General features: G+C 47.8%; 1 protein-coding gene across 1 annotated transcript in view; it reads left to right on the plus strand.

The window, feature by feature from the left end:
* The window catches only part of ZC3H12B (zinc finger CCCH-type containing 12B), a 380,046-nt gene that overhangs the window by 36,539 nt on the left and 319,153 nt on the right, over positions 1-24,354 (plus strand). The window lies entirely within an intron of this gene.

Genomic DNA, 24,354 nt, shown 5'->3' on the forward strand with positions numbered 1-24,354 from the left:
CTGCAGTTCTTAAAACAAATTTCACCCGATATAGTATTTCTGCAGGAAACACACCTCATTGGAAACTCCTTTCATGCCATGAACAGACGGGGCTATCGCCTTGCAGCCCACTCGGGCTTCACATCTGGTTCGAGGGGTGTGGGCATTATGGTTAAAACCTCGCTCCCGTTGGAGGTTGATGAGGTGCTCTATGATGATAGGGGACGATATACGGCTCTGGTGGGTAGATTGGAGGGTAAAGTGATTGTTTTGGTTTCTGTTTATGTCCCGCCAGGGTTGCAGACAACTACTTTTGCTGATTTGGGGCGCCTTCTTCTTGGCCTGCCGGAGGGGATTCTAGTGGTTGGGGGGGATTTTAACGCTGTAATTTCCGGAACTGAGGATCGTCACCCTCCCAGGGATCTCCCCCGTGCCCAAGCTTGGTTATCTGGCCTCTTGGATACCCTGGGGCTGGTGGATTGTTGGCGGCTGAAACACCCTACGCAGATACAATACACCTTTCATTCCGGGGCTCATGGTAGTCTTTCGAGGCTTGATTATGTTCTGATGCCAGCAGCACAGGCAGGGAGGGTCGGGGAGGTACGACATCTGGCTCGGGGTATTTCAGATCACTCCCCGCTCCTGTTGTACTTCGACATTGTCCCGAGGGGGGAGGGGAGGGTGGTCCCGATTAATTCCTGGTACCTGCGTGACCCCACAATTCGTGCTGATTTGGTTAAATCTCTTGAGCGATATTTTGAAGACAATGTGGGGTCTGTGTCGTCTGCGGTTTCTTTGTGGGAGGCGTTTAAGACGGTACTCTGGGGGGAGGCCCTGTCCCTCATTTCCCATTCCCAGAGGCGCGAGCGGGAGGAGGTGACCCGTATCGAATCTGAGATAACTGAGTTGGAGGGTGATCTGGAGTGTGGCGTAACGGATGATAAACTGCATGCTCTCCGACTCAAACAGGCGGACTACAAGGCCCTAGTCACGGAGGCAGCCAGGGGCCTGAGTAGAGAGCAACAGGGGCGACTGTATGATGTGGGTGATAAGGCTGGTAAATTGATTGCGTGGCTGGATAAAAAGGAGAGAGTGAGTCGAGTTGTCCCGTCGATTGAGAGACTGGATGGTGTGTGTGTCACTGAGCCGGAGGAAATTGTTGAATGTTTCGCTGAGTATTTCCGTGGGGTGTATTCTCCTGTATCCTCCCGCTCGGAAGAGGATTCCCATGACCTGCTTAAAGACATTGCGCTGCCTTCCCTTTCGGAGGAGGATAAATTGTCGTTGGACGCGGCCCCGACATCTGAGGAGATTGCCCTCGCCATACGTTCGGTCGCCTCTGGCAAGGCCATGGGTCCTAATGGCCTTCCCATTGAATTGTACAAATTACGACCGGATACGCTGGCTCCGCATCTCCGCGCTATGTTCCTCGCGGCCCGGTCGGCGGGTTCCCTCCCGCTGGACCAGCGTCTTGCCACTATTGTGGTTATTCATAAGGAGGGGAGGCCGCGGGATCGGGTCACGTCTTACAGGCCCATTTCGCTGTTGAATGCGGAGCCGAAAATTCTCGCCAAGGTGCTGGCTAATCGGATGGTTGGCGTGGTGTGCGATCTGATCCACCAGGACCAGTCCGGCTTTATCCCTCATCGCAACACTGCGCTTAACTTGCGGCGTCTGCAAGGGGTGCTCGCGAGGGTCCCGTTCATACGAGAACCAGCCATTTTGGCGTCCTTGGACGCCACTATGGCGTTCGACACGCTTGAGTGGCCATATATTTGGGCGACGCTGGCTAAGTTTGGGTTTGGCCCGGGATTCATTGGCTGGGTGAAACTGTTGTATTCCGGACCGCTGGCGCAGGTGGCGGTGAATGGTAGAGTATCGGCGCCGTTTGAGCTGGGCAGGGGCACGCGGCAGGGCTGCCCGCTGTCGCCGCTCCTTTTTGCGCTTGCCTTGGAGCCCCTGGCGGAGTGGCTGCGGTGGCATCCTTCGATTCGTGGTCTCCGATGGACCCCCGAGTATGAGGATCGCGTATCCCTTTACACGGACGATATTCTTTTGTACCTTGCTTCCCCGCGCAAATCACTGATTGTTTTAGTGGATGTGTTGCGTTCATTCGGCCGCAACTCCGGCTTAGTTATCAACTGGGCTAAATCCTGTGTGTATGTCCTCTCTGGGGAGGCTCCTGTCCTTCCGCGGGGTTGTCCTATCCAGGTTGCTCCGCAGGGATTTAAGTATCTGGGTATCTTTATTACCCTGGACGCTGCGGCCCGATATAAACAGAACTTACTCCCCCCCCTCCAGCGCTTGAAGGAGGATGTGGCACGTTGGAGGCGCTTGCCGCTCTCGCCGCTCGGCCGTGCGGCACTGTTTAAGATGATGTCGTTGCCACGTTTCTTATACGCTTTACAAAACACGATGGACGTCGTCCCGGGGCGCTACTTTCGGGAGGTGGAGGGTCTGCAGCGCCACCTGTTTTGGGATGGGAGGACGCTCCCGTGGTATGACGGAGGGGTCGCCCTCCCAGACATCAAACGGTATTACTGGGCCTCCCAGCTGGCTGCGATAAACCACGGCCTTTATGGGCCCGCCCTTAACCCGGCTTTTGAAATGGACAAACTGTTATTGCCGGGTGGTGACTATAATCGTGTGCTTTACTCTACATCGCTCGACGCACGTTTGACGGGCCCTACGCGGGTCGCGGTACGGGTGTGGCACGCGGCAAACTTGGCTATGGGGTGGAAGGATCGGTTGACCCGGGCGACGCCACTGTATGCATCTGAGCGACTGGGCTGCTTGTGGACCTCGAAAGGCTTTGAGAAGTGGGACATGATAGGCATCAGCAGGGTGGGCGATCTCTGGACGAGGGGGGGATTCAAAACGTTCGATGTGCTGCAGAAGGAATTCCAGTTGCAGGACAGGGAGTACTTCCGATATGTACAGGTTCGTCACGCGCTGTGTTCTGTATTCCCGGATGTTGCCTCCATACCGGAGTGCTCCCCTCTGGAAGATAGTGCCATCCGGTACATGCCCATCTAGCACTCTATCTCATTGATTTATAAAAAGCTCATCAACGATCGCTCCGGACTGCTGACTGGCCTTCGTGAGGCATGGGTCGCCGATGGCTTGGAGCTGGATGACGAGGACTGGGTGTCTGCGGTGGCCTCCCCGAAAGAGGTGGCCATACCGGCCCGCCTTCGCTTCGTCCAGCTCAAAATACTCCACAGGGTCTATGTTTCGGGGCCGGGTCTGATGCGTATGGGATATGCCGTGGATGGACTGTGTAAGCGTGGGTGTGGTTTGTTAGGGACCTTTATCCATATTTTGTGGGAATGTCCGGAGGTGGCGCGATTCTGGCGTGGTGTACATGCGGTGTTGCAAGCGGTCACGCATGTGGCGCTGTTTCCCGAGGCTAGGAGATGTCTGCTAAATGTGTGGGAGCCGACTGATTATACGGTGCCGCAGACGTGGTGGGTGACTCTGGGATATATGGTGGCCAAGCGTGACATAGCACAATTGTGGGGCTCCCAGAGGTCACCAACGGTTTCGGTGTGGAAGGACAACATGGATTGGTGTATGTTTCGGGAGAAGGTAGTGTATTTGGCGAGAGGTAAGCCTGGGAAATGGGTGAAGGTATGGGGCCCCTGGAACTCCTATCGTGGCGGGATTTGTACCCCGCCGCTGACGCCTGACTTGGCAGTGGCCCAGTCTCCCTAGTCTGCTTGTCACCTTGGTTCTGGGCATTGTGTCTACTTTGTTTTTGTCCCGGCCTGTCCCCCCCCCCCCCTATTCCTGTGGATCGGTAGGGTCCTCCCCAGGGGAGCTCATAATGCTGCTTTGACTTTTGCTGCCTTGTGGATTTGTTTGTGGTTTCTTATAAAAATTGGAACCGTCATTTGGGGGGTCCGGCCGGTGTGGCCGCCAACGCTTCCCTCGACTTCTGGGACCTTTATCACTTGCCGCTTGTGCTTAATGACTGTATTTTATGCTCTCAATGTTTGCTAGCGGCCGGCCTGAAGGTTGTAGGCCCATCTTTGTATATCTTTTGAATTCTGTAATAAAGGTTTAAAAAAAAAAGAATTATGATAGCAGTTAGTAGACTCCTGGGTCTCCTCAAGCATACGCTGTTAGTGGCCGTTGGTCTTAGTAGCAGTTTGTAGATTCCTGGGTCTCCTCAAGCATCGGCTGTTAGTGGCTGTTGGTCTTAGTAGCAGTCTGTAGATATCCAGGATCTCCTCAAGCATCGGCCGGTAGTGAGCCATGGTCATGGTAGCAGTTTGTAGACTCCAGGGTCTCCTCAAGCATCGCTGTTAGTGGGCCATGGTAGCAGTTTGTAGACTCCAGGGTCTCCTCAAGCATTGGCCGTTAGTGGGCCATGGTCACAGTTTGTAGACTCCAGGGTCTCCTCAAGAATCGGCCGATAGTGGGCCATGGTAGCAGGTTGTAGACTCCAGGGTCTCCTCAAGCATTGGCTGTTAGTGACCCATGGCTGCAGTTTGTAGACTCCAGGGTCTCCTAAAGCATTGGCCGGTAGTGGGCCATGGTCATGGTTACAGTTTGTATACTCCAGGGTCTCCTCAAGCATCGGCTGTTAGTGACCGTTGGTCATGGTCGCAGTTTGTAGACTCCAGGGTCTCCTCAAGCATCGACGTAACAGGGACATGGTCGCAGTTTGTAGACTTCAGGGTCTCCTCGAGCATCTGCTGTTAGTGGGTGATGGTAGCAGTTTGTAGACTCCAGGGTCTCCTTAGGCATCAGCCGTTAGTGGGCCATGGTCGCAGTTTGTAGACTCCAGGGTCTCCTAAAGCATTGGCCGGTAGTGGGCCATGGTCATGGTAGCAGTTTGTATACTCCAGGGTCTCCTCAATCATCGGCCGTTACTGACCGTTGGTCATGGTCGCAGTTTGTAGACTCCAGAGTCTCTCATAAGCATCGGTGTAAGTGGGCCATAGTTGCAGTTCGTGGACTCCAGGGTCTCCTTCAGCATTGGCCATTGGTGGGCCATGGTAGCAATTTGTAGACTCCAGGGTCTCCTCAAGCATCAGCTGTTAGTGGGCCATGGTCGCAGTTTGTAGACTCCTGGATCTCCTCAAGCATAGCCGTTAGTGGGCCATGGTAGCAGTCTGTGGACTTCAGGGTCTCCTCAAGCATTGGCCAGTAGTGGGCCATGGTCACAGTTTGTAGACTTCAGGGTCTCCACTAGTATCGTCCGGGTGTGTGCCATGGTCATGGTAGCAGTTTGTAGACACCAGATCTCCTCAAGCATCAGCCGTTAGTGGGTCATGGTAGCAGTTTGTAGACACCAGATCTCCTCAAGCATCAGCCGTTAGTGGGTCATGGTAGCAGTTTGTAGACTCCAGTGTCTTCTCAAGCATCGGCCGTTAGTAGGCCATGATCGCAGTTTGTAGATTCCAAGGTTCTCCTCAAGCATCAGCTGTTAGTGGGCCATGGTCATGGTAGCAGTTTGTAGACTCCAGGGTCTCCTCAAGCATCGGCATTAGTGGACATTGATAGCAATTTGTAGACTCCAGGCTCTCCTCAAGCATTGGCCGGTAGTGAGCCATGGTCATGGTAGCAGTTTGTAGACTCCAGAGCTCCTCAAGCATCGGACGTTAGTAGGCCATGGTCGCAGTTTGTAGACTCCAAGGTCTCCTCAAGCATCGGCCATTACTGGCCTTTGGTCATGGTAGCAGTTTGTAGACTCCAGGGTCTCCTCGTGCATCGCCGTTAGTGGGCCATGGTCAGGGTAGCAGTTTGTAGGCTCCAGGGTCTCCTCAGGCATCAGCCGTTAGTGGGGCATGGTAGCAGTTTGTAGACTCCAGGGTCTCCTCAAGCATCGGCCGTTAGTGTGCCATGGTTTCAGTTTGTAGACTCCTGGGTCTCCTCAAGCATCTGCCTGTAGTAGGCCATGGTCGCAGTTTGTAGACTCCATGGTCTTCTCAAACATCAGCCAGTAGTGGGCCATGGTCGCAGTTTGTAGACTCCGGGGTCTCCTCAAGCATTGGCCGTTACTGCCCGTTGGTCATGGTAGCAGTTTGTAGACTCCAGGGTCTCCTCAAGCATCGGCAGTTAGTGGGCCATGGTCTCAGTTTGTAGACTCCAGGGTCTCCTCAAGCATCATCCATTAGTAAACCCTGGTAGCAGTTTGTAGACTCCAGGGTCTCCTCAAGCATTGCCCATTAGTAGGCCATGGTAGCAGTTTGTAGATTTAAGGTCTCCTCAAGAATCTGCAGTTAGTGGGCGTTGATCATGGTAGCAGTTTGTAGACTCCAGGGTCCCCTCAAGCTTCAGCCGTTAGTGGCCGTTGATCATGGTTGCAGTTTATAGACTCCAGGGTCTCCTCAAGCTTCAGTTGTTAGTTGCCGTTGATCATGGTAGCAGTTTGTAGACTCCAGGGTCCCCTCAAGCTTCAGCCGTTAGTGGCCGTTGATCATGGTTGCAGTTTGTAGACTCCAGGGTCTCCTCAAGCATTGGCCATTAGTAGGCCATGGTATCAGTTTGTAGATTTAAGGTCTGCTCAAGAATCGGCAGTTAGTGGCCGTTGATCATGGTAGCAGTTTGTAGACTACAGGGTCCCCTCAAGCATAGCCGTTAGTGGGCCATGGTAGCAGTCTGTGGACTTCATGGTCTCAAGCATTGGCCAGTAGTGGGCCATGGTCACAGTTTGTAGACTTCAGGGTCTCCACTAGTATCGTCCGGTTTTGGGCCATGGTCATGGTAGCAGTTTGTAGACACCAGATCTCCTCAAGCATCAGCCGTTAGTGGGTCATGGTAGCAGTTTGTAGACACCAGATCTCCTCAAGCATCAGCCGTTAGTGGGTCATGGTAGCAGTTTGTAGACTCCAGTGTCTTATCAAGCATCGGCCGTTAGTAGGCCATGGTCGCAGTTTGCAGATTCCAAGGTTCTCCTCAAGCATCAGCTGTTCGTGGGCCATGGTCATGGTAGAAGTTTGTAGGCTCCAGGATCTCCTCAGGCATCAGCCGTTAGTGGGCCATGGTAGCAGTTTGTAGACTCCAGGGTCTCCTCAAGCATCGGCCGTTAGTGTGCCATGGTTTCAGTTTGTAGACTCCTGGGTCTCCTCAAACATCGGCCTGTAGTAGGCCATGGTCGCAGTTTGTAGACTCCAGGGTCTTCTCAAACATCATCCAGTAGTGGGCCATGGTCGCAGTTTGTAGACTCCGGGGTCTCCTGAAGCATTGGCCGTTACTGCCCGTTGGTCATGGTAGCAGTTTGTAGACTCCAGGGTCTCCTCAAGCATCGGCAGTTAGTGGGCCATGGTCTCAGTTTGTAGACTCCAGGGTCTCCTCAAGCATCATCCATTAGTAAACCCTGGTAGCAGTTTGTAGATTCCAGGGTCTCCTCAAGCATTGCCCATTAGTAGGCCATGGTAGCAGTTTGTAGATTTAAGGTCTGCTCAAGAATCGGCAGTTAGTGGCCGTTGATCATGGTAGCAGTTTGTAGACTACAGGGTCCCCTCAAGCATAGCCGTTAGTGGGCCATGGTAGCAGTCTGTGGACTTCATGGTCTCAAGCATTGGCCAGTAGTGGGCCATGGTCACAGTTTGTAGACTTCAGGGTCTCCACTAGTATCGTCCGGTTTTGGGCCATGGTCATGGTAGCAGTTTGTAGACACCAGATCTCCTCAAGCATCAGCCGTTAGTGGGTCATGGTAGCAGTTTGTAGACACCAGATCTCCTCAAGCATCAGCCGTTAGTGGGTCATGGTAGCAGTTTGTAGACTCCAGTGTCTTATCAAGCATCGGCCGTTAGTAGGCCATGGTCGCAGTTTGCAGATTCCAAGGTTCTCCTCAAGCATCAGCTGTTCGTGGGCCATGGTCATGGTAGAAGTTTGTAGGCTCCAGGATCTCCTCAGGCATCAGCCGTTAGTGGGCCATGGTAGCAGTTTGTAGACTCCAGGGTCTCCTCAAGCATCGGCCGTTAGTGTGCCATGGTTTCAGTTTGTAGACTCCTGGGTCTCCTCAAACATCGGCCTGTAGTAGGCCATGGTCGCAGTTTGTAGACTCCAGGGTCTTCTCAAACATCATCCAGTAGTGGGCCATGGTCGCAGTTTGTAGACTCCGGGGTCTCCTGAAGCATTGGCCGTTACTGCCCGTTGGTCATGGTAGCAGTTTGTAGACTCCAGGGTCTCCTCAAGCATCGGCAGTTAGTGGGCCATGGTCTCAGTTTGTAGACTCCAGGGTCTCCTCAAGCATCATCCATTAGTAAACCCTGGTAGCAGTTTGTAGATTCCAGGGTCTCCTCAAGCATTGCCCATTAGTAGGCCATGGTAGCAGTTTGTAGATTTAAGGTCTCCTCAAGAATCGGCAGTTAGTGGGCGTAGCAGTTTGTCGACTCCAGGGTCCCCTCAAGCTTCAGCCGTTAGTGGCCGTTGATCATGGTAGCAGTTTGTAGACTCCAGGGTCCCCTCAAGCTTCAGCCGTTAGTGGCCGTTGATCATGGTTGCAGTTTATAGACTCCAGGGTCTCCTCCAGCTTCGGCCGTTAGTGGCCGTTGATCATGGTAGCAGTTTGTAGACTCCAGGTTCTCCTCAAGCATCGTCCGTTAGTAGGGCAGTGTAGCAGTTTGTAGACTCCAGGGCCTCCTCATGCATCGTCCGTTAGTAGGCCATGGTAGCAGCTTGTAGATGCAGGGTCTCCTCAAGCATCGGCAATTAGTGGCCGTTGATCATGGTAGCAGTTTGTAGGCTCCAGGGTCCCCTCAAGCTTCAGCCGTTAGTGGCCGTTGATCATGGTTGCAGTTTGCATACTCAAGGGTCTCCTCAAGCTTCGGCTCTTAGTGGCCGTTGATCATGGTTGCAGTTTGTAGACTCCAGGGTCTCAAGCTTCGGCCGTTAGTTTCCATTGATCATGGTAGCAGTTTGTAGACTCCAGGGTCTCCTCATGCATCGGACGTTAGTAGGCCATGATAGCAGTTTGTAGACTCCAGGGTCTCCTCAAGCATCGCTGTTAGTAGGCCATGGTCGCAGTTTGTAGACTCCTGGGTCTCCTCAAGCAGCGCCGTTAGTGGGCCATGGTCACAGTTTGTAGACTCCAGGGTCTCCTCAAGCTTCGGCTGTTAATGGCCGTTGATCATGCTTGCAGTTTGTAGACTCCACGGTATCCTCAAGTATCGCACGTTAGTGGGTCATGGTCATATATAGATCCTATGTCTGCATTAGTGAGTTGAAATGTCAGGCCGTTATATGGCATGTGCTCAGCATCTGATTCCGATTTGACTCGCATCTTTTTTTTATTGAAAATGTGCCTCGCCAGTTTACCTGCGTGTCAACCAATTCTAACAAGCTGACATTTTTTAACCAACAAAATTGCTGCTACTGTTTTTTTAGTGTTTTTTGCTGCAGATTATACAAGGATTGCTATTGAAAACATTGCAGAAAAAAAGTGAGTTTAACAGCACAGATGCAAAACTATACAAATTCCTGAGTGTTTCGTTTTTGCTGCAATTATTAAATCTAACAATCAAGAGATTTTTCAAGGAATCCTAGTATACAGCCCCCCCCCGGCCCTAGGCGTACATTTGTTACTCAGATCCAAACTCGAATGGAGTCCTGTCTCACCAAGCAATGTGAAGGATGCTGAGTTGACTTTAACTTTCATTTAGAGGTTACCAATAACGCAGACCCCTCCAATTTAACAGATACCTTAGCTAGTTTTGGTCCGAAACAATTGGTACTACAATCTACACATCAAGCCGGACATACCTTGGACGGCATTTTTACCAACTGCCCTCTCATCACGGTAGTAAACACTCTCCCCCTTCTTTGGTCAGACCACTACACCGTCAACTTTCTCATCAATACTACCGACTTCAATCAGTCCCGCAGAACCAGACCCACTCAGAACAAAATTCGGGTCTGGAAAAAGGTTACGCAACCTAAACTGTCCGCTGCTTTGACAAATCTCCCCACTCTCCAGCTTGATCCCAATCTGGCAGCCACAGGCTTTAACAACTGGATTTCACAGGCCACCAATCCATTGGCTCCGGAAGTGTCCAAACCAGCAATAAAAAGACTTGTGTCAGCTCCCTGGTACTCCACTGAGCTAAAAAGTCTTAAAATTCACTGCAGACATAGGGAGCGATCCTGGCGCTCTTCATACAGCCTTGCGTCTAAAGCAGACTATGGTGCAGCCGTGAAAGAATATCAACAAGCTATAACCTTAGCCAAGTCGACCTATTTCACTGCTAAAATTCTTGCAGCCTCCAACTCCTCCAAAGAATTATTCAAAACCGTCACCGCTTTTTCCTCCCGGCCTAGGGATTCTATCTTTCTCCCCACCCAAGCCTTCATCGACAACCTCGCGGTCTTCTTCCAGTCCAAGGTTAACCTGGTCTACGAAGAACTTTTAAATCTACCTCAGGTCAACACCATTCCCTCCGTGGAGGTGTGGGACGCGCAGCCCCACCATGGCAGCTTAACCAACTTTTCTAAGCTAGAAATTAAGCAAGTGGTTGACCTGCTCGCCCAGACTAAATCAGGATCCCCGCTTGACCCCTGCCCCCCATATTTCTTACATCTAGCTGCGGAAGAGGTCGGCAGAGCACTGACCCCGCTGCTCAATTTAGTAATTGGAACAGGGATTTTCCCGACCAATTGGAAACTGGCCTGTATTAGACCTATATTGAAAAAACCCTCCCTTGATCCCTTGGAGGCGAAAAATTACCGGCCCATCTCATGTCTACCCATAACCTCCAAAATCCTGGAAAAATCCATCAATCAGGATCTCATGTCTTATCTGGAGGGTAACAACCTTCTAGACTCCAGGCAGCATGGGTTTAGATCCCAACACTCGACGGAATCTGCATTGATCATGGCAACTGAAGGAATAAGAAGGGTGCTGGACGATGGAGGAAGAGCGGCCCTAATACTACTTGACCTCACGGCAGCCTTTGATACTGTAAATCACACAGTATTGCTAACTAGGCTGCAAACCGTCTGGGTCAATGGTAAAGCCCTAACCCTTCTTACTTCCTTCCTCGACGCCAGGGAACAACTAATCCCACTGGGACGGTATGCAATCGGAACGGTTCACCCTCCCGGGTGGAGTTCCACAGGGCTCCGCCCTCTCGCCCACCCTTTTCAATATTTGTCATCCAACTGGCCAGACTGATCAAGAGTCATGGCCTAGCACTCGTCTCCTATGCTGATGACACACAAATATTGGTGTCAATCACCCAAAATGACAACCAACCAGCTGAGCGATTCCGCGACTGTCTCTCCTCTGTCATGTCTTGGATGAGGGTTAACTTCTTAAAGCTAAATGCCCAAAAAACCGAGGTGCTTGAGTTCGGAAATAAACCCTCCATATGGAATCACCACTGGTGGCCCCCGGAGGCCGGTTTGTGCCCCTCTCCAGTAGCCAAGGCTAGAAACCTTGGTATTCTCTTCGACGAGGGGCTTACCTGTGCCCCCCAAATCAACCAAGTGGTTTCCGCCTGTTTCTTCACACTTAAACTTCTCTACAAAATTCTCCCATTCATCCCGCCTTCCCTCAGGAAAACTGTAGTTGGTGCTCTCATTCGATCTAGGATAGATTACTGTAACGCACTCTATCTGGGCTCAGGGGCCAAACAGCTTACAAAACTTAAATCTCTTCAAAACGCTGCTGCCCGAGTCTTATGTGCCCTTCCAAAACACCATCCTACCTCCGCAAGCATCAAAGCTCTTCACTGGCTCCCGGTAAGATGCAGGATTGACTTCAAGGCCCTATGCCTTGTGCACAAAGCCCTTTATGGAGGCGGGCTGAAGATGTTCAATCCCTCTTTCCTCGCTACACTCCAACTCGCTGCCTTCGATCTTCTGACGTCGGGCTGGTCCTTCCTCCTACAATCAAAAGGGCAAGATTGGGTGGTAAATGCTTTTCATTCCTGGCGGCCAAACTATGGAACACCCTCCCTGTCTCACTACGCCTTCAGCCCTCCCGCTCTATTTTCAGGAAGGCCATAAAAACCAGGCTTTTCTTACAGAACTAGAATCAGTGTTTCCCAGATGTGGCTACCTAGCGCCAAGACGCCTCGGCGTAAGGGCCCTTTACAAATATATTCAGTCAGTCAGCATCTGATTCCGATTTGACTCGCATCTATTTTTTATTGAAAATGTGCCTCGCCAGTTTACCTGCGTGTCAACCAATTCCAACAAGCTGACATTTTTTAACCAACAAAATTGCTGCTACTGTTTTTTTTTAGTGTTTTTTTTTTGCTGCAGATTATACAAGGATTGCTATTGAAAATATTGCAGAAAAAAAGTGATTTTAACAGCACAGATGCAAAACTATACAAATTCCTGAGTGTTTCGTTTTTGCTGCAATTTTTATCTGTTGATTAGTGGTCATTGATTGATCATCATTGCACATGCGAGAAGCATTCCTTTTTAGGGTCAATCTCAAATCACGGCTCAATTAAAGAAAATACTGTAAATATTTTTTACTTTGTTTTGCAAAATGCAAAAAGGACTTTTCGTTCACCTAATTTGCCATTTGTTTTACTATGATACGCCCATTCTGTGTCATAATTTGACAAGAATCCACAGATCTTTTGTTGTTGTTTATAAACGCACAAATTCTAGGAGAAACAAGTGGATGTTTTATGACTATTCCATACATTTAAATTTCCTATTTTATTATTCTTAACATTTTTCTTTGCTCTGAATTTTTTTGAAAATGTTTACATAGCTTTCCATTGAATATATAGTGTAAATGAGTCAACTGCACCACTAAATTATCAAGTGTTATGTTAAAAGTTATAGGTTAAGTTACTGGTATTTGTGAAGTGGACAGTTGGCAATCGTATGGACCATTATGCTTTCAGCAGCAGGGTGCGACCTGTCGTCATGTGGAATGGTCCTTACTAACAAACAGTTCCACTTACCAAACAAGCATTGGAAATGCAATAGGTCTTGCCTTTGTTTAAGTTAAAGCTATTTGCTTTCCTAATGGTATTGTATTTTAGCTATGTCTTATTGAGTGTTTGTATGTGATATGTTGTACCTTAATGTTGGTTGAATTGTAATTGTTATGTGTGTAGTAGCTTAACGCATAGCGTCAGAAGGAGAAGAGCAGTGTTTAAGATTTTGGACAGAGCGAGAGTAGAAGAATAGTATGAGGGTGAATGAAGTATAGTGAGGAGGAGAGTAGCATGAGGCAGAAGAAAGGGGAGTGGGGAGAGTAGTATGAGGGAGAAGGAAGAAAGCGTGGAGATTAGCGTGATTTAGAAGTAAGGAAAGTGTGGAGAGCAGTATGAGGCACAAGGAAGGAGAGAGGAGTAGAAGAGTAGTAGGAGGGATATGAAAGGAGTGTGAGAAGTAGAAGAGTAGTGTGAGGTAGCAGGAAGGTAAGATTATTTGCTTAGTATTAGGCTTAAGGAAGTAGATAGGTGTAGAAGAGCAGTGTGAGGGAGATTGTAGGAGAAGGAGGAGGAGAAGAGCAGTGTGATGCAGAAGGACTAAGAGTGATGAGTATAAGAGTAGTGTTAGTCAGAAGGATGGAGAGTGTTGCGGAGAAGAGCAGTGTGTGCTAGTAGGTTTGTGAGTGTGGATGAGAGTAGTATGAGGCATATGGATAGTAAGCACTAGTGCAACCTCTGGAGGGATCCCATGGGCACTACTTGTGGTGCTGGGTGCGCCACCATCTCCTCAACCCCATTACACTATTTGTATATCTGTAAAAACCTTTATAGCAGAATGAATCCCTTCCTTACTATTATATTTATCTTAGTTCGTGTGGGAGTCTGTGTAGATTTACAGAGCACAAACTTTGTTTCAAGGCTACAGAGAGTTGTACAGGAGCAAGGAATGGTGCACTGCACCCTGTGCCCGCTGTATAGCGCCCAGAGACCACTTTGATGTTGAGGGCTAGCGCTTAAAAAATACCTTAAAATAGCATCAAGTGACCTCGGATGTGACCTGGACGCACCCTTGCCTTGGTTTAGCTGCAGCACCCCAAATGGCTAGGACTTGAAATACAAAACTAAACACACCCAGTTACAATATTGAGAAGTCGAAAACTAGTCACTGATGTGGGTCGGTGAGGATGTAATGACCTTTCAAGGTCCTGTGAGGTCACGGTCAGCACTAACCAACACAGTACAGTGTGGCCTGGAGTCTGCGTAGGGCACGTGTTCAAGTGCGTCCCCGAAACAGGAAGGCAACTCTCTTCTATAGAACGTGTAATTGCAGTCACAGCATAGCTGCTTTGTAGAAGCTCCCTAACTTAATTTGTTTAAGTAACACTGACTGCACTAATGAGGGCCAGGCCGGCGATGACATCACCACCAAGCTGCAATTGGGAAAGTTACTTATTTTCCAAACTAGGAAGCCTTATTCATAAAATAACAACTTCCAAAAGAACCGTCTGAAACACCAACTAAAAGCGCAGGTTCAAAACAGAGGCGACTAGGAAAACGTGCCAAAGATTAGAGGGTCCAGGTTGTATTTTAAGGCCACGTATTTTAGTATTAATAAAATAAACTGGTAGTTGGCATCTAATCCAAAAAGCGGATTTACTAAAGTACCGAAACGCCGCAGCAATTCCAAAAACCGCCTTGTACTGAAATAATGTTTTAAATAAAACGCTATAAACGTATTAAAAGTACCAGCACATGCTTACTTAGTTGTATTAATTTAGTTTGCTTCTGGAAAAAAAAAATTGGAACGCAAAACGCTGAAAGCAACTATAATAAAATAGGCGCGGTAAATCAAACAGATAGAAAGCGCGGAAAAAATACTATTTTTAACAACAAAGGAACCAGATGGCAGTTCTATTTTATCAGCTAGGACATTGAAAATAAAATGTTTTTCTTCTGACGAGCGCGGGGGCTTCGCGCACTCTGCTGCCTTCCTTTTCTTTCCCAGTAGCCAGCATGCAGGGCAGTCCATTCAATGCCTTCCTCCGCTTGGAGCGCCGGGGAGGATGGGTCAGACGGGGCTGCCGAGAGGAGGCACATGAAGTGGTGCAGGCTGCTGCTTCTGGGCCAGACAAGTGTGGCTGCTGCGCCGCCGCTGCAGCTCTCCCTCATGTTTGGGCGGGCGGCAGAGGAACGGTGGCTGCTGCTGGCTGCGAGGCTCCTGTCGCTTTAAGAGCTCTCAGGCTAGGGTGGTGCTGCCCTCTTCTAAAGGCTCCTTTGATATTAATAGTGTTGGTGTCTTGAAACTGACGTAATGCTCTGAGACTGAGGTCATGACAAGCGATAACATTTCTGATAAAGAAGCGAGATCTTGAAGATAAAGGCACTAATACAAGAAACAAGCCGCGCCAGAGAAACGAAAGGTGCGTCAGCCATTCTTGAAGATAAACTCGGTAATACAAGAAAAAAGTGCTTAGCGGCTAATTAAGAGACACTGTCTCCCGCCGTAAGTAAAAGATCCAGTCCGGGGGGCGGGGCCAAAAGAGGACAGGGTGGCAACCAGGAGAGACTAAAAAGCCTCTGGTACAATCATTACACTCTGTTCAGCATATTCAATGACGCCAAAAGACACACACCAATGAAAAGTACGGGCGGAGCAAAGACATGACTTCTGAAACCGTATTGATTCTAAGAAGCCCTCGCAGAGCGAGCAACGCATGCGCGCTGCAACGCTAGGCGAGACCTAAAAAGGCAGTGACCAGGAAGAGCAGAATTTTTGGGGGAAGAAAATAAGCAACAAAGTAGAAATATTTACAGTGGACCTTGATTCATCATCACACTCTCTGCCTCGCTAGACCACTTCTAACATGTTTTGCTCCGCCTTCTGTTTTCGGTGGGTGGCAGAAGCGTAGCGGTTAACTTGCCCCGTGTCAGGCGGGTACCTACCAGCCCTTCCTAGAGTGTCATCGAACATCCTGCATGCTTGGACTTGTAAGTCCATACTTCTAATGAGACAAGTGAATCACAAAAAGTGGTAATGCTTCGTAAATCCATATCTTAAGGCACTAGGTCTTGTCACAAGGGACGGGCAAGCACTTTACATAGGACTGAAAATACCTGCTCACTCCTTCGGTAACCTAAACGTCTAAGAAGTATTAACATAAGCTCACTGGAGGTTACATCAGTGTAGTTACCTGAGGAATGAAGACATTTTTACAACGTTGACAGACATAAGGTGTGCAGGAGGCTAGGGGACGTAAGAAGGTGTTGGGAGTAAGGCTGTTAATCATTTCCATAGGTCTGAGGTGAGGGGACTAATCTCCTTGGAAGGTGGTGAGGGTGTTGTTCCAGAATTTTGAGGGGGCGGGTGGGTAGAGAAGGAGAAGGGCTGCCTTCTTGCTGTGTTTATCCTGATCTTGTGGACCACATGCTGGTGCATCAGTGTGGATTAAACCTGATGGACGCAGGCAGGTGTAGACCATGTAGGTTCTTAAGCATGGAGATTATGTGCCCATCATTGTATTGACAGGTGATTTGTGGAAGGTGGGGTGGCAGTGTCGAATGCAGGCCCTTTGGGGGGTGGTGCAGGGGGCTGGTGCTGACTCTGGGAGGCCAGCGTGTAAGGCATGTCCACACAGATTTGTGAAAGGATGAATGTTTGTACGTTGAACCTGAAGATGCGCATTTGGAGAAAGGGTGTCATTTGGCATAGGAGTCTCAGCATACATCATGCAGGCTGAGATTTCATATTGACTTGCTGTACGATTGAGGAGGACAGACCGATGGAAGTCATGCAAGGATGGAGTTTGAAGAGGGTTTGGGAAGATCATCGTATGTGTACTTCAACCTTGTCTTTTGAGCTGGCAGTCACAAATGAGCATGAACTCGGTTTTCTAGGGTCTCTGCTTGTGATGTCCGGACAGAGTCTGAAGCAGCGTATGTCCCTTACAGTGTTTTTTGATAAGCAATTTTATTGACTTTGACAATAAACGTACACCAGCAATTCAGCATTGGACACTGAGGATGACAAATCACAGCCAGATGAATGCCCGACCCCAAAAGTTAAGATTGGATACAAACAATGGGTACACACTTTTGACTACCCCATGGTGCCAAGCCATTTGCACCACACCCTGTGGTACTTCTTTGGACAACCCCGTGCTTCATACATAGATTTTTCTTGTGTTGCACACCAGTCCACCCCCTTCCGCAACTTCCCAGAGCAAGGTGGAGTTGAGAGCTTCCAAGAAGCGGCTATGTCGCGCTTGGCCACCACCATAGCCGCGTTGAAAAATAAATTTTCGTTCCTAGACCCATCCAGCCCATCCGTAATCCCAAGGAGCGAGTGCCGTGGGTCATGGGGGACCTCCCATACCAGGATTTCTGTGAGCTCTTCCTCGATGTCTCCCCAGAACCGTGCCAAAGGGGGACATGCCCAAACCATATGGAAAAAATCAGCTGGGTCTTGGCCACACCTCGTGCAGGAAGCAGTCAGATAAAAACCTGCCCGATGGAGGCGGACTGGGGTTAAGTAGGCGGCGTGTAAATAGTATAGTTGGATCAGGCAGAGTCTCGCTGATGCAGTAATCGTCTTAGGTGCCATGAGAGCATCACGCCAATCCTCCTCATCTAGAGGACCCACCCACGCCTCCCATTGGGCTCTAAGCCGATCGAGTAAGGTTGGGGTGTTATGTTATGTTATGTTATTGAAATGTGTAGAGCGCGGCGATTACCCGGAGGTGTCCTGGCGCTGTTAACATCCCTTAAAGTGTTTAAAAGCAAAATTTGTAGTCCAGTGGTGTAATATGGTATTGTCTAAACAGTCACAGTAGATCGACTCTCTTAAGATATGGGTACACTATAGAGCCTCGAAGTCCTCACATGCTTAATAACCCTTTGGCTAAAAATCAAGGACGGATTCAAGGTAATCCTCATCCCACGGGACAACTCTTGGAGGGCCTTCCAATAAATTGAGATTGAGAGAACCACTATAGGCAGCCCCTATATTTTGCAACTAAGTTGTGAAAATAATCTAATTTTAAATAGGTAGCCTATGAATTTGAGTCCTAGAAATAGGCACATTTAATGTTTTTTCCCCTTGGGATTCGTCAGCAGCGAGCAGGAGTATCACGTGGTTTGCAAGTTTATAGCAGATACTTCATTTGAGGAATCTGTATTGCAGTATTCCAAGTCTGAATGTATTGCTGATGTGTTCACAACTGATAGGTAAATGGCATAGCTGTGGGGGCTTGAGCAGGTGCCAGAACCTTTTGAGCACCAGAACTGAGATGAGATGGCTGGTTAGTAGAATCCCTTCCAGAAATCAGGAAAACGTTTGAGGGAGAACTAACTGGGACTTGGTAGGGATGGTGGACAATTGTGTCCATTCCTTCGGGACCTCAACTATTGCTTTGAGCAACATTGCCTATCCCGCCCATCCGCATCGTTTATGGACCTCTTTTTCTTAGGGTCGCTGCAGTTTTATTTAACAAAAAGGAAGTTATTTGCAAATCCTCAGTTCTGCATCAATCCACAGTAACCTTTTATTTTACATATCCACTTTCTCCTCTACGTGCAATCTCTTTTTGTAGTAGAAATAAAAGTAGTGTTATGCTTTAGCTCGAGTAGGATTATTGCCCGGCATAACAGCAGCGACTGCGGTTCTTCGAAAGAGCTGGGACCCGCCTGAAAAGACCAGTTTTGATTCGGAGTGTCTCATGGCATGTCACACCTTGTAGTGATGCTGCAAACAAAGCGCAGCCTCTGGACAATCTCGGAATGTTCACTGCTTACAATGTCCCTATTAATTAGCTCTTTCAGAACCTCTTTTTTCTTTTAATAAAGGCAACGAGTGGGGGAAACCGATCTGTGGCAGCCATACCAACATTAGTAATATTTAAGTATAGTTTCTTAGGGAAATCTTACTGTATTTAAAAGACAAACGTGTCTTAGCAATGTGAAGGCAAAGACTAAAGATTCTGTAGACAATGAGTTGAAATGCTGGCCCAGGTTGCGCTATTGTTCAGGGATGGGGTGTTCTGCCAAGAGAGATTATTTCATGCACAGCCTTTCAGTCCCGTGAAAAAACTGCCCAGTTTTGGCATTCACCGATAAAGAGTTATTATGTTCCATGCTCCAGTATTTTACTGTGTGAAAACGGTTCAGTCTGCCCGGGAATCTTCTCCAGAAAAGGCTGCACCCAGTATTCTGTCTTGTTAAAATGTCCTTTCGATTCACCACACTGTAAAATGGGAGAGTGGGTCTGTTGGAATTAGATGTTTTTATACAAATTGATTGCTTTTTGTTGCATTTTATTAATATAATTCATAATTAGACGTTCTGCAAAAGGATGTGTTTATTTAAGTTGATATTAATTTGTATTAAATACATTTGTAAAGAATAATTTATGGATATTTTTGACATTTTTGCCAGATTTCTTCGATGCAAAGTAAGGCAAAACGACAATTAGTTGTGTATTGAATTTTAAGCTATATTTTGCGCAGCTTTCGACATGAGATCATACAAATTATGACTTTACTACCTTAAAAATATACATTTAGAAAAATACTGAACTATACAGTTTTGCCCAATGCCCAATGCTCAAAGTGAGGCAGTGGCCCTGAAATAAAACATTACTGTTTAGCTCATCTTTCACACCTCCAACTCTAAACAAGCATTTGCAATGCAATAAGTCTCGAGTTTGTGTGAGTTTGAGCAATTGGCATTGTAAATTACAATGCTTTTTATTTATGTGTTTGTTTTCAAAACAGGTAAATAAAAAGCATTGTCATTTACTCAAGCAAATGCAAGAACTATTGCTTTGCAAATGCTTGTTTGTAAAAGTGCCTCATGCTGCGCTTTCACTTTAATGGCGGCTGCACCCTTTTCATTAGATGAGCCGCGTCTAACAAAAAGGTGCGCAGCCGCAATTAAAATGAAAACACGGAATGGGGCGCTTTAAAACAAAAAAGTTAATAAATAGGAAGAAAAAATGCGGCTGCGTTCGGCACCGCAAATAACAAACCAAAGGCACGCCCGCAATTATATCAGCTGAGGCGTGCTATGAAGAAACAAAAAGAAAGCGTTGCGAGAGAGCGTGTCCTGCCTCCAACAGCAGGCAGGAGAAAACCATTTAACAAAATAGTGCTCGGGGCTGTAATTAAAGCCTACAGAGTAACAACAAATGTAACAGGGGGTGTCCTCATGGGAGGTGACAAGATGAGACAAGGCTGTACTTGGGAGGTACTACTAAGTCTATTGACCAATGAAAAGCTACAGTTTAAAAATTACAGTGACTAGAGCCAATTAAAAAGATGAACGGAAAGTGGGCTGGTATTCAAGTCCATACCTGAATACCGCATGTCTCGAAGAGACAGCGCAATCACTGCATTTGCGAGACACAGCTCTTGTCCTGTGTTGTGATCAGAAACTGTACTGCATAAGCTGATCAATTGAAAACAGTTTCTCCACAGACTGGTGCAGATGAGACTAACATTTTAGGTCTGTAGTAGAAGCCTCCCTCTGTTTTTAGGTCTCGCCTGAGCCAGCGCATGCGCTGCTCTGGCGAGACATTTAGTGAGTGGGCCTTTAAAAAGCTGACCACAGCTTTTTGTGTGGCCTCTAGCGTGCGGTTACGCGCACAGTTACGAGCAGAGGCGCCATCTGGCTTTCCTCTCTCGTCATGGTGCGCGCACATCGCACACCACTCGCCAGACGTGCCTCTCCCCAGAGCGCACGCGCGCGCAACACTCGTGGTCTCCCCTCCTGCTCCCCCTCTCACAATTAACTTTCGGGGCCGCACTGGTATTACAGTGCTTGTTGATCCTAGCTTCGCCAACCAAGCCTGACCAGGTTTGGTACTCGGTCTGTGGTTATATGTGTGGGAGAAGCAAAACATTTTTAAATGCCATTTTTACGATCTTAAACATGAAGACAAGGTATCAAAATGCTGCTTATTTTATTCTACATTTGTAAATATTTATAGTTTATGCATACAAAAAGGTGTGCCTTTGTTGCATAAGTGGAGAATGCATGCATTGCTTCTTCTGCAACTTTATAAGAACACCTATATTAGGCAATACGCATGCTTTACATTTTTGGTGTACCCCATCAGTGTTGGTTGCATTCAGAATCTGTAATTTCAGGAATTGTCAAACTATGTAAAAGTGTGCTCTTTGTAGCAAAAGGCAAGGTACAACCTTTTCACGAGTCAGTAAACCTAACGCATCATATATTTAATAACTCTTAAGACACTCAAAATTCCAAAAACTGTAAGGCTAGTTAAGGAATCGTGCGTGTAGTAACTACTATGTTTAGGTTTACCGTGGAATATTTCTGTTTCTTGCGCAATGTACATACATTAAAGTGTGTTTAAACAGTGTGGATGCTGCAGCATCGTTTTGTTAAATGGACATTTTGTATTTGCAGAATGTTTGTTTGAAATAATTTTGAACAGGCTTCATGTGTAATTGAACAGTGTTATTCTGTAATAGGTGGGATGGGTATTTACAGTATGAAATCTGCTGGATTATTGTTACTTTACATTTAAAAGTACATTGCTCCAGTTTGGACCTTCTGGTGTTATATTATTTGTAGAGCGCGCTAATCACCTGTGGAGGTATCCAGGCGCTCTACGGGTGGTTAAGGCATCGGTCTCCTCGGTGAGGTTAATCAAGGAGGCAGGTCACAACTTCTGGTGGAATGAGACTCGATGAGGAGGCTCTGATGTGGTGACGGAGGTTGTTCCATGATTTGAGGGAGATATATGAGGAGTGGCTCCGACTGTGGCTTGCTAGATGCGGGGTATGCATGCCAGTGTGAGTACGGCTGAGCGTAGGTGCCTGGGAGGTGTGTAGAAGTGAATGCGGGGTGTGTGTGTTTTCTTTGGGGGGGTTATGTCAGTGCGACGAGGTAGGTTGCAGATGAGTCTTGCTGCGGCGTTTTTGAATGGTCTGGAGCCTGTTTAGGAGCTTCTTAGTTATTCCTGCATAGAGTGTGTTGCCACAACTTTCCTGGTGTTCTCTGGTAGCGATTTGAAGATCTTTCGTAGCATCCTGTGGATGTGGAAGCAAGTTGAGGTTACTGCATGTACTTGGGTTGTCATATCGAGCTTATTGTCCAGGATGATTCCAAGATTTCTTGCATGGGTGGTGGGGGTGGGTAAGGGTCCGAGGTTAGTTGCCTTCCAGGTGGAGAACTAAGCGGAGGATTTCCTCCCAAAGATCACCACTTCAGTATTGTCTCTGTTTAGTATGAGGCAAAAAGAACAATTGATGGACAGAATGCAGAACAATGTCATACATTCACCCTAGTACAGAGATCTGGGCCTAAATCCATAGTTTGTTTGCTCCCCATGCCATTCCAGTTTGAACCCAGCCATATGCAAATCAGTCTGACCCTGTGCCTCATGGGAACAGTCCAGCCCGAACTGCTAGGCCCTCCCTGGACTGGAAACAAGCGTCCTGGGACTGGTTTCGAGGTTTCACCCCTCATCAGCCAGGATAGCTTGACTCCAGTGGCACGGAGAGCACGGGACCCACATCTGGGCATACCCATCCCACTTTTTCTATGCCTGACAAAGGCATTTTCTGGAAAGGAGTGGGCCCAAGAGTAATTGCTTTAAAAGGAAATATAAAGGAGCTAGTATTCACTAGCCAGAGTACTTGTTTACTCCTGTGAAGTGCCGGTACTCACCCTTTAAATGATTGCAGCAGTGCGGAGAAGTGTAGTACTCGCCCTTTCAAGTTACTGAAGTGCCGGACTCAGCACCTGACAATTTACAGCTCTGTTGAGAGTGAAAGAGCTGCAGTCTACTGTGTTGCCTCGCCTCATTCACGCAGAACAGCAGTTTGTAGGGATGGATGCAAACTTCTGAGGAGCTCGTCAGCCTAGTAGCAGGCCCAGCAGACTGGCCGTGGGCAGAGCCGGCATGGAAGAGCTGGTCCCGGGCCTAGGACGCCAATTTTCAGAGGAGAGCGTGGAGCTGTGTGAATTAAGGTATGCAAACCGAGATAACCTCTCACCTAGCAGCAGCTAGTGATTTTAATCCGTCTTGGCATGCTGAAGGCGATGTTTTCAACACCCCATCAGCCGCTTTCCTTGCCCTCCCATCTCTGTCACTCCTGGCTGACACACACCAACAGCCCTCCTTACACCACGAGCGTGTGGGAGCTAAGATGATTCAGGTGAGTTGGGGAAGGTCCAGAGACCTTTGTGTTTAGAGGCCAGTCACTGCTCACCCCGTAAGTGACTGGTGAATACGAAAGGGTCTCTGTGCTGCCTCATTTTATTCACGTGTAACATACAACAATGTCTCATAGGGTATTAATTAAAGGTCAGTTTCAGACATCAAAATCAATTGCTGAGAGCGGGATTGAAGGGAGAGAAAACCAGGGAGACAAAATTCTTTGGCAACATAAATTGTATTTTAGTAAACGCATATATTTGTCATATTCAGCTACATAGATTCAAACATATGGAATGGTGACACTGCGTTATATTAAATGGCATGTAACCTGTGAAATACTTTGCACAAGTGCTCGTGAAAAATTGTGACAGCGCAAGTGACACGTGAGAAAGTATAAACAGAGACAGAAAGGGGCGCAACAAAAAACAAGTGAAAGTTAAATTTAACAAAGCCCAGATACCCAAACAATAAATTGTAATGAATACAAAGATAATCAAGTGGGGTATCCTTGAGGAAAAAGCGCCGAGATTTCCGCTGTTGAAGTCGACGGCGTTTCGGCCTGTAGAATTATTTAGGCCATCATCAGGACCAGGTTACATTTACTTATATGGCAGTGGCGACGTGTCGCTACTGTCTAAAATCCAGGTGGGGCAAGGTCCAAAAAGCGGTTCCAGTAGGACCTAAGGAGATTCTGTTGGAAGGGACGGATTTAGACGGTCCCAGGGGATCCAATAAGAGACACGAACAATCACTCACAGTAGTGAAAATTCAAACAGCTGCTGGGCAGGTAACTTGGAGCAGTCAGCTAGGGGCATCACGGGGCAGGCAAAGGTCAGAACCTCCTCAGGTCCTACTAGAACCGCAATTTGGACCTTGCCCCAGTGTAGCGTACTTTTTTTGATTAGCTTTCTGGTACTTGTAGTCTTGTTTTACCATTCTAAATACAGGACTGCAAGGCTGGGAATGCCAGGAAGACTGGACTGATGGTGCTGCTTGTGTGACATGAATTAACCTGAGTTCTACATTCTTCTTTCCTTGGCAGGTCAAATTCATTTGATGGTCTTTTTGTCATTTTTGTATGTTTACTTTGGTACAGGTTTGTAGGATATGGCATTATATTCCTTCTTTGGTGGGGGGTACACTGCACTACACTAGTCCTTTGGTGTCCATGGCTGGTGCTAACATTTAGTCCTTATTTGTTTCTGGCCATCCTGGTTTTCGGTTCTGAAAATATGGTCACCCTAGTAATAGTAGTATATTTTATTTATTAGAAATGAAAAATAAGTGGAATTTGAAACGGTATTTCCAAAACAAGTTCTTATTGGAAGGCTGGTT

Source organism: Triturus cristatus, chromosome 5_2 (assembly GCF_964204655.1).
Source record: "Triturus cristatus chromosome 5_2, aTriCri1.1, whole genome shotgun sequence".
Lineage (NCBI taxonomy): Eukaryota > Metazoa > Chordata > Amphibia > Caudata > Salamandridae > Triturus > Triturus cristatus.